The sequence below is a fragment of the Dipodomys spectabilis genome, unplaced genomic scaffold, assembly GCF_019054845.1.
Source record: "Dipodomys spectabilis isolate Male_0828 unplaced genomic scaffold, ASM1905484v1 ptg000092l, whole genome shotgun sequence".
NCBI classification, from domain to species: domain Eukaryota; kingdom Metazoa; phylum Chordata; class Mammalia; order Rodentia; family Heteromyidae; genus Dipodomys; species Dipodomys spectabilis.
In genome coordinates, this window is record NW_024870769.1 from 4,436,141 (window position 1) to 4,447,552 (window position 11,412).

The following is an 11,412-nucleotide window of genomic DNA, read 5'->3' on the forward strand; positions in this document are numbered from 1 at the left end:
TGAGCCACCTTCCCAGCCCTCCATGAGACTCTTATCTCTATTTAATCACAGAAAAAGCTGGAAGTGGAGCTGTGGGCTCAAGTGGAAGAGCACTGACACTGAGCAAAAGAGGCCCAGGGACACGGGACTGGGAATGTGGCTTAGTGGCAAAGTGCTTGCTTAGCATGCATGAAGCCCTGGGTTTGATTCTTCAGTACTGCATATACAGAAAAAGCCAGAAGTGGGGCTGGGAAGATGGTTCAGTGATAGAGTGCTTGCTTTGCATGCATGAGGCCTTGGGTTCGATTCCTTAGCACCACATAAGCAGAAAAGACTGGAAGTGGCACAGTGGCTTAAGTGGTGGAGCGCTAGCCTTGAGTAGAAGCGTTCAGGCACAGTGCCCAGGCCCAGAGTTCAGGCCCCATGACAAAAAGAAAAGAGCAAGGCAGAAGTGACACTGTGGCTCAAGTGATAGAATGCTAGCCTTGAGCAAAAGAAGCCCAGGGACAGTCCCAGGACCAGCAAAGAAAGAAAGAAAGAAAGAAAGAAAGAAGGAAAGAAAGAAAGAAAGAAAGAAAGAAAGAAAGAAAGAAAGAAAGAAAGAAAGAAAGAAAGAAAGAAAAGAAAGAAAGGGATAAATTTCTACATACTATATGACCTACCAAAATTGAACTGGGAGGATACAAACAGCAACTTAAATAAACCCCAACTGAACAATGAGATTAAAGAAATAATAGTCTCCCAACTGACCTTGGCTCATGCCCATAGTCCTGGATGCATGGGAAGCATAAACAAGAGGAATATGGTCAAAATTGGCATGGACAAAAACTGAGATCCTATTCCCAAAATAACTTAAGCAATTTATGCTACGAGCATAAGACTAAAGCATAAAGCACAGATTCAAATCTCAGTACTGGGGAAAAAAAGGTGTTTTCAACCAACAAGAGCCTAGGACTGAAAAAAAAAAAAAAGAGCCTAGGACTGGATAAATCCAGTGCTGAATTCTAGTAGAGTTTTAAAATGTTCCAGTGAACATTAGTGTTCTCAAGCAATCCCAAGGAATGTTACCAAACTTGTTTTGTGAAGCCAACATTTACCTTGACCAGATAAGCACAAAACACAGAAAAGGAATCTATATACCAACTTTCCTGATAAATAAGATGTAGAAATTCTCAATAAAATACTTCAAAGCAAATTCAACAGCACATTAAAAAGACTATATGTCATGATCAAGTTACAAAGATGGTTTGCAAAAAATGGTTCACAACACTCAAATCAATAAATGTAATATAGTGCATAAAAAACAAACAGAAAAACATACAATTATCTCAATGGATGCAACCAAAACATTTGACCAAAATGAAACATCCCTTCATGATAAAAAACCTTGAAGATACTATGAATAGAGAGATATATCTCAACAAAAATAAAGGCTAAATACAACAAAGCTATAACAAACATTGTATTAATAGGAAAATCCTGAAAGTATTTTTTTTTCTTTGCTGGTCCTGGGGCTTGAGCAACCTGTCCTTGAGCTTCTTTTGCTCAAGGTGAGCACTCTACCACTTGAGCCAGGCCTTCTGATTTTTCTAGTAGTTTATTGGAGATAAGAGTCTCTCACACTAGCCTTGAGCTGAAGAGCTGAGGGACAGCGCCCAGGCCCAGAGTTCAGGCCCCACGACTGGACCCCCCAAAGAAAAAGAAAAAGAAAGCACAATTTGGGCTGGGAAGTTGGCTCAGTGGTAGAGCGCTTGCCTTGCAAGCCTGAGGCCCTGGGTTCGATTCCTCAGCACCATATAAGCAAAAAGAAAAAAGCCGGAAGTGGCGCTGGGCTCAAGTGGTAGAGCGCTAGCCTTGAGCTGAAGAGCTGAGGGACAGCGCCCAGGCCCAGAATTCAGGCCCCACAACCAGACCCCCCAAAAAAAAGTCTCTCAAAGTTTCATGCCGGGGGTGGTTTCAAGCCGTGATCCTCAGATCTCAGCCTCCTGAGTAGCTATGATTACAAGCATGAGCCACTGGCACCCCACCCCGTGGGGCTTGAACTCAGGGCTTGGGCGTCTATCCCTGCACTCTTCAGCTCAAGGCGAGCGCTCTACTGCTTGAGCCACAGTGCCACTTCCGGTTTTCTAGTGCTTTATTGAAGAGTCTCACGGACTTTTCTGCCTAGGCTGGCTTTGAACATCAATCCTCAGATCTCAGCCTCCTGAGTAGCTAGGATTACAGGCACGAGCCACCGGCACCTGGCTTGGGGAATTTTTTAAAACCATTCCTTGGGCTTGAACTCATGGCCTGGGCACTGTCCCTGAGCTTCTTTTGTTCAAGGCTAGCACTCTACCACTTGAGCCACAGGGCCACTGGCTTTATTTGGTACTGAGGACTCAAATCAGGGCTTCATGGCATGCTAGGCAAGCACTCTACTACTAAGTCACATTCCCAGCCCTTGGGGATGTTTTAATTATGCATACCTTTCTCATTTCCTATGGACAATTCTCCCTATTTAACCTGAGGCCAATATCCTTCTGTACCTTTGAAGATGGTTGAAGATACTGAGGTGAAATGATTAATATGCTTCTATGACTGATGTTTAAAACAACAGCAACTACAACAACAACAAAAATCTCCTCTCTATCCTTCACCATTTCTCTTTTGTAGCATATGAGGGTGAGTAGTTTGATCTAACACTGGACTCTGGGGATTTAGGTTTGGGATGTAAAACTTGGCTGTGAATAAGTAGATCTGGTGCTGGCTTTTCTTTGTTGGTAGACTGCTTCAATTTTCTTGCCTGTGATACATCTGTTTAAGTGGTTTATGTCTTCTTGGCTCCTGTTACTTTTTTCAGTCTTCAAATATCTTTTATTGGAAAGCCATGCATTGCCTTCATTTATTGTATTTCAAATCACTGTATGGTTACTTTTGTGAAAACACTGCCTGCATTTTCTAGTACAAAAAAATCTAGGGCTGGGAAGGTGGCTCAGTGGTAGAGTGCTTGCCTTGCATGCATGAGGCCCTGGGTTCAATTCCTCAGCACCACATAAGCAGAAAACAAAAAGCCGCAAGTGGCACTGTGGCTCAAGTGGTAGAGTGCTAGCCTTGAGCTGAAGGGCTGAGGGACAGCTCCAGGCCCAGAGTTCAGGCCCCACCTGACCAAAAAAAAAAATCTAAAAATTGTTTCAGGAATATAGAGAAATATGCAGCTTGAATAGCAAAAAAGTGTACCATAATTACTGCTACACTGTAGTCTTTTTCTTTCTTTCTTTCTTCCTTCCTTTCTTCCTTTCTTCCCTTTCTTTCTTTCGTTCTTTCTTTCTTTTTTCTGCAGATCCTGGGCCTGGGCTCTGTTGTAGAGCATCTCTGTGTTCAAGGCTAGCGCTCTACCACTTGAGATACAGCATCACTTCCCTTTTTTTTTCTGCTTATGTGGTACTGAGGAATCGAACCTAGGGCTTCATGCATGCTAGGCAAGCAGTCTACCACTGAACCACATTCCCAGCCTCCTATGTTTCTTAAATAACTATCTTGTCTGATAACACATAATATAAAGAGCAATTATGAAAAACAGACATTTACATATATTTCTAAAGTCTTGTTGAGACTATCCTGTTGGCATTGGATAGCCAATCATCGGCACAGCCACAGTACAGGATATGCATATGCCTGTTGCTTCATACCATCATGCGTATTTGGAACATTATTTCTGTATTGCTGAGTGTACCACAACCATTCTGATAAGTCCGTTACCAGTCCTAAAACTGGTCTGTATGTCAGCAGACAAAAAATTACTACCAAAGTTCTCATTGGTGTAATTTGCAGCACTGTAACCACATTCTGAGTTTTTGCCCCCAAATCTCTCTTAAGCGGACTAGAGTAACCTCTGTGATAACTTTCCTGGTCTCTAAAGGTATTAAATCTACCCCCTTTTGCCCACAGAGTATCTGTCCTAGTGGTCATCCTTCATACCTCCTCTACCCTTGGAATGACCTGAACCTCTATCTTCGACCAACTGAAGCAACTTGGGGTTAATTACTTGATTAGCTTCACGAAGCACAGAGATAAGGTTGCTCACTTGTTTTATGTTATTAGCTGTAAAGAAAGTGTATGGTGTGCCTGTGTGATACTGTGAGCTGTTCTTCCAATTCGATGAATATAATCCTTTGAGGAGTTAGAGTAGTCTTAATTGATGACAAATTTCACATCTTCCACATGTAGCCCTCTGAAGGCCACATCTGTAGCAATCAGAACAGGAGTTCTTCCATGTTTGAATTCATTTAGAACCCAGTCATTTTCCTGTTGACTTTTGTCACCATGGATACCCATTGGAGGCCACTCATTTCTCCTCATCTTTCAGGTAAGTTCATCACATCTTCTTTTGGTTTCAACAAAAACAATGGTTTTATTCTCCTTGTTCTCTTCTATTAGACGAATACTTTTTTATCCTTCTCTACATCATGACATACATCCACAATCTGAAGAATGTTGTGATTTGTACTCAGTTCTAGTGCACCAATGTTTATATGAATGTAGTCTTTCAGGAAGTCTTCAGCAAGTGGTCTTACTTCTTTCGGCCAAGTCACATTCCATATTAGGGTTTGTCTATCAGGTCTTATCTGATACACAATCTTCCTTATTCAGGGTTCAAAAATATCAAGCATTTTATTTGCTTCATCAAGGACAAGGTAGGTTATTCTTCTTGGACTGATTTTCTCACACTCTAAAAAGTCAATCAGTTGTCCAGGTGTTACAATACAGATTTCCACACCTCTCTCCAAATCACATATTTGTGGTCCCTTGGGAGAACCACCATAGATGATTAACCATTTTACACTCTGATTTAAAAAAATCTTTATGTTGGGGCTGGGAAGGTGGCTCAGTGGTAGAGTGCTTGCCTTGCATGCATGAGGCCCTGGGTTCAATTCCCCAGCACCACATAAGCAAAAAGAAAAAGGCCAGATGTGGCACTGTGGCTCAAATGGTAGAGTGCTAGCCTTGAGCTGAAGAGCTGAGGGACAGTGCCCAGGCCTAGATTCAGGCCCCACGACTGGACCCAAAAACAAAACAACAACAACAACAACAAAAATCTTTGTGTTGTTGGGCATTAGTGGCTCATGCCTGTAATCCTAGCTACTCAGAAAGCTGAGATCTAAGGATGGATGTTTGAAACTAGCCAGGGCAGGAAGGTCTAGGAGAATCTTATCTCCACTAAACACAAAAATCTGAAAGTAGAGCTGTGGTTCAAGTGGTAGAGCCTTAGCCTTGAGCAAAAAGAAACTTTGGAACAGGGCCTAGACCCTGAGTTCAAGACCAGGATCACACACACACACACACACACACACACACACACACACACACACACACACACACACACAGCTTTGTGTAATTCAAAGTTCAGTCAAATAGCACTCTAAAATTTCAACTAGAAGCTTGGTTTTACTATTACACTTGGAGCTATGGTGCATTATTTACTCATGTATTTTTGCAGTGCTAGAGCTCAAACTTGGGGCATCTTGTTTGATGGTTAAGCACTGAACCATTGAGTTACGTCCCCTGTCTATGGTATAAACTGAAACTATATTTATCTATTCTTTGCTATTCTATATGTATACATGTATAGGCATATAGATATGTGATATATGTATATATATGCATAGATGTGGAATATACATACATTCACATGATGATGATGATGTTTGTGTGGAGCCAAATATCCTTGTAATGCTTATAGGTCCCAGGCCAAGTGTCAAATGAAGACATGCAAATAAAATGTCTAAATATTTATAAATCATAAATAAAGCAGATAAGCAGTTAAATGAAATATAATCTATTCTTCTGTCTTGACAGATCTACCTTCATAATGTCAAAATTGAAAAATACATTGATAGTCATGTTTAATGTGATTGACATTTGGTAAAATTTCAAAGATGACTGAATTTAATTAGTAGTGGGCATAACTGAGTGTTGTGTTGATGATTGATGATGTTTGTATGAGTGATGAAAGAAACATGTTCATAATTCATAAATTATCGTGTGTATCTAATAGTTATTTTTCTTTATTCCAGCTAAATTATTAATTTTATTGTTATAATCAAGATGGTCACATTTGTCTTCAATTGACAGAAATTATCTAAAGCTTAAAAACAAAATGTCATTATATTTATCTTTTTATTTATTTATTTTTATCCATCATGGGACTTGAACTGTGGGCCTGGGCACTGTCCCTGAGCTCTTCAGCTCAAAGTGAGTGCTCTTCCATTTGAGCCACAGCACCATTTCCAGTTTTCTGGTGGCTAATTGGAGATAAGAGTTTCACGGACTTTCCTGGTTGGGCTGGGTTTTAACCGGGATCCTTAGATCTAAGCATCCTGAGTACTAGGATTACAGGCGTGAGCCACCAGCAACTGGCAACGTATATATTTAAAATAAAAAAAAATTTAGTGTCTATACCAAAATTTCAAAAATATGCCTCCCAAGTTATTCTTCTAAACATTTGGTATCAACATATTAGGATTAGCAAGCAAAATTTTAGCCAGGATCCAGTGGCTCACACCTATAATCCTAGCTACTCAGGAGTTTGAGATCTAAGAATCATGGTTTGAATCCAGCCTGAGCAGGAAAGTGTGTGAGACTCTTGTTCTCTAACTAACCACCAAAATGCTGGAAGTAGAGCTGTGGCTCAAGTGGTAGAGTGCTAGCCTTGAACAAACAAATCAGAGAAAGTGGGTACAGGTTGCTCATGTTTATAATTCTAGCTACTCAGGAGTTCACAGTTCAAAGCTGGCTAGGACAGAAAGTCTATCTACAATTAGTCACCTAAAAGCTGGAAGTAAAGCTATTGCTTAAATAGTAGAGCATTCTCCTTGAGCAAAAATAAAGCTCAGGGACAGCACCAAGGCCAAGTTCAAGCTCTAGGATCAGCACTCAAAAAAAAAACAATACAAAATTAATGTCACACTTCAGCCATGTTGTATCTAATATCACATAGATAGAAATCCAATAGTATTTTTTTTTTGGCCAGTATTGGAGCTTGAATTCAGGGCCTGGGTTCTATCCCTGAGCTTCTTTTGCTCAGTGCTAGCACTCTACCACTTGAGCCACAGTACTACTTTCAGCCTTTCCTGTTTAAGTAGTACTGAGGTATGGAACCAGTGCTTCATGCCACAATCCCAGCCCCCCAATAGTAACTTCATTTGTTTAATATTGCAAAAATGTTCTAAGCTGACACGAGCAATTGCAACTGCAATATTTACAATTCCTTCTCTAAAACATAAGGGAAATGAAGAGAAGTCAGAAAAAGAATGGCCCCCAATATAAGGTGCACTGAGAGCTAAGATTTGGTTAGCAAAGACTTTCTGCTGTCTTGCTTCCTGAAAAGCAGGATCTGAGAAGTAATGAATGTGGCTAGAACCCAAACATCATGACTGCTCAAATCCTCCTGTAGCTGTGGGCCCTGTCTCTGAGGTTGATGATCATATAACCCATGGCCTAGACTACCACCCTCACCTCCGTCGAACCCAGCTGCCTTCTATACTGGAATGAGTCACATACTAAATTTTAACATGGTGATGCTTATCCTTGTGTCCCAGTTAATTTATTTTGTACTGATCTCAGAATAAAATTCACTATAAACAGTTCAGTCAATGCAGATGAAGAAAATAGCCTTTTTTCCCCCTAGGGCCACAAAGCAGGTAGTACAGGTTGTACATGAACAAGTCTGGGGGCACTATTCATAGGTAGTCAAGTTTTACATTTTCAGATGACAGTTTCAAAAACAAAATCAGTGAACTGGGTGCCAATGGCTCATGCCTGTAATCCTAGCTACTCAGGAAACTGAGATCTGAGGATCATGGTTCAAAGCTAGCCTGGGCAGGTAAGTCCATGAGACTCTTATCTTCAATAAACTACCAGAAAACTGGAAGTTGTACTGTGGCTCAACTGGAATGGTGCTCACCTTGAGCTGAAGAGTTGAGGGACAGCATCCAGGCTCAGAGTTCAAGCTCCATGACCAGAAAAAAAATAATTCAATGTCTGGAAGGATGGAAATCCTTAAAAAAAATCCCACAAAGAGCTGGGTTCCAGTGGCTCACATTTATCATCCTAGCTACCCAGGAGACTGAGATCTGAGGATTGAGGTTCAAAGCCAGTCTTGGCAGACAAATCTGAGGGATTCTTACCTCTAACCAGGAAAGGGCCAAAAGTGGAAATGTGGCTCAAGGGATAGAGCAACAGCAGGAAAGCTGAGAGTGCAAGATCCTGAGTTCAAGCTGCCTAGTACTAGTGCATGTGTATACACAAATACACACACATACATACACATACACTGATGGTATGTGTGGAGGGAGGTGGGTTTTCTCTACACTAATGAAAATTTTAATTGTCATCAGTTATGATAGCTCACATCTGTAATCCCAGGTACCTGGGAGGTGGATATTGGGAGGCTTGCAATTTGAGGCTAGCCTGGGCAAAAAGTTAGTGAGGACCCATATCAATAAGCTGAACATAGTGGTATGCTCCTGTTATTCCAGATTGTGGAAGGCCATAAATAAGAGCATTGCCAGCCTTAGGCAAAAGAGCTGTTCTTTATCTGAAAAATAATGTGAAAGCAAAAGGGGCTGCAGATCTGGCTCACGCAAGTAGAGCATTTGCCTATCAAGTTTAAGATCCTGAGTTCAAACTCCACTAGAATTGTCCTTCTAGATCACAGAGATGTATACATATAGAAATGAGTTTCATAATTTTAAAAAGAACTTGTTTTATATAAGTAGCATCACAGTATATTATTTTCTTGCTTGCTTTTTCATTTGCCTAGAGATTTTCTCATGTCAGTGCATATATGTTAGTCTCATTCCCTTTTTGTTTGGGTCCGGTCGTAGGGCTTGAACTCTGGGCCTGGGTGCTGTCCCTCAGCTCTTCAGCTCAAGGCTAGCACTCTACCACTTGAGCCACAGTGCCATTTCCAGGTTTTTTTTTTTTTTTTTTATCTGCTTATGTGGTGCTGAGGAAATCGAACTCAGGGCCTCATGCATGCAAGGCAAGCGCTCTACCACTGAGCCACCTTCCCAGCCCCTCTCATTCCTTTTTTGGTGTATAATATTCCACATCATGCATGAACTATAGATCATTTGAACATTTCCATATCAGGGGACATTGAACTTGCTTCCCAGTTTTGTTGTTACTACACAGCTGCAAGTCCTTCTTGTATGTGCCTTTTTTGCTGGTCCTGGGGCTTCAACTCAGGGCCTCGGCACTGTCCCTGAGCCTCTTTGTGCTCAAGGCTAGCACTCTGCCACTTGAACCACAGCATCACTTCTGGCCTTTTCTGTTTATTTGGTACTGAGGAATCAAACCCAACGCTTCATAAATGCTAGGCAAGCACTCTACCCCTAAGCCACATTCCCAGCCTGTGCTGCTGTGTCATTGGGCATGAGCAGTTTCAGATTAGATAGGACCCTGCTAAATTGCTCTCCAAAATTACTTCTCCATCCAATTTATATTATAATAAGCAGAGCTTGGAAATACCTGTTGTCTAAACACGACACTGTTTAAAATATTTTTGATTATGTTGCATATTAAAACATTCTCCTCTTTATTAATTATTGGCTCTTCTTCCTCCTCCTCCTCTTCTTCATCTCCTTTTCCTCTTCCTCTTGCTTCTCCTCCTTCTCCTTCGAGCCATTATTGATCCTTGAACTCAAGCCTCCTGCTGTCACTTAGCTTTTTCATTCAAGGCAGGTACGCTACCACTTGAGCCATAACTCCACTTCTGGCTTTTTGGTGGTTAATTGGAGATTGAAGTGCCATAGACTTTACTGACCAGAGTAGCTTTGAATCAAGATGCTCAGTTCTCAATCTCCTGAGTAGGTAGGATAATAGGCATGAGCATCTGCACTGGCTGATGCTTCATTTGAAAACTGTTCCTTCTTTAAAAGAGTTAAAAATATGCCACCCCAAAATTATCTGTTCTGGTATATTGACTTTCTTATCTCAAAAAAACCCACAAAATCAAATCACCAGCAAACACAAGGTTATCACTCTGATGTTCTTTTGCTGTTGTTGTCATTGTTGTTTATTTCTTTTAGGCAGGGTTTTATTATGTAGCTCAGGCCAGCCTAGACCTTGTAATCTTCCTATGTCAGCCTTCCAAATGCTGGGATTACCAGTATGAACACTGTACCCAGTTCAGCAGATGATGAAATTTCTATGTGACAGATGCAGCCCTTTTACCATCAAAAGTGGAAAAATTGAGATTAAGAAAATCTTTACAGATATTTCCAGAATAGCTCCTATTTCTTAAGCTTCCCACTCTTTCACTACTCGACTCATTTTTGAAGCAATTGACCTTAAACACTGCTTTGGGTCTTTATTTTCTTAGGTGGCATGTCAGGCAGTGTAAAACTGGTATTAAATAAATCTGTATGCTTTCTCCTATTACTCTGCTTAATTCTCCATCCTCCTTGCGACCCTAAGAGGGTGAAGCTCCTCACACTATCTCTAGCACTTGTCTTTTGTTTATGTATGTGGGTGGTTTTTTAAAAAATGTATTCTAGGGCTGAGAAGGTGGCTCAGTGGTAGAGCGCTTGCCTTGCATGCATGAGGCCCTGGGTTCGATTCCTCAGCACCACATAAGCAGGAAAAAAAAAAGCCGGAAGTGGTACTATGGCTCAAGTGGTTGAGTGCTAGCCTTGAGTTGAAGAGCTGAGGGACAGCGCCTAGGCCCAGAGTTCAGGCCCCATGACCGGACCCTTCCCCCCCTCCCCCAAAAAAAAGTATTCTATCACATTTGAGCAATTCAAAATGATAGCTAAATGTTCTCTTACTCAAGCCTGTAATCCTGACTTCTCCTCCCTGAACCTGATCCTTTCAATGATATTTCATTGATGAATGTGGGTTGTGAGTCCCCTCACAAAATACTGTATAGGTGAATATCAGCACACCTTTTTTTTTCTGCAAGAGTTATTATAAAATGGGTTTGGATACTAAGACAACATGTGTATTATACACAATAATATATAAGTGATATTTATGAATCCCTTTCTTACATGGAGCAGTACTAGGCTAAATTATTTATATCCATTATCTTCTAACAACAATTCAGTTGAGTAGTTATTATTTCACAGGTAAGCAAACTTAGGGTGGAGAGGTAAAGCACTTTGCCTAAGGTTATCTGGATATTAATAGCAATGAGTCCTTGTATTCATGGGTTTAGCATCTTGGAGTTGAACCTACAGAGGATCAAACATTTAAAAAATTATTCGTATTGATCATGTACAGAGTTGTGTTTTAACCTTTGTCATCATTCCCCAAACAATACAGTATAATAACAATACTGACACTGAAGTACCATAAGAAATGTAGAGATAATTTAAAATATATATGAAGATGTGTGTAAGTTATATTCAGATATTATACGTTTTGTTTTTTTTTTTCCAGTCCTGGGGCTTG

General features: G+C 40.7%; 1 pseudogene; it reads right to left on the bottom strand.

Annotated features, from left to right (window-relative positions):
- Positions 1–3,490: 3,490 nt before the first annotated feature.
- LOC122112106 lies at positions 3,491–5,859 on the bottom strand (annotated as a pseudogene).
- Between the last annotated feature and the right edge of the window lie 5,553 nt (positions 5,860–11,412).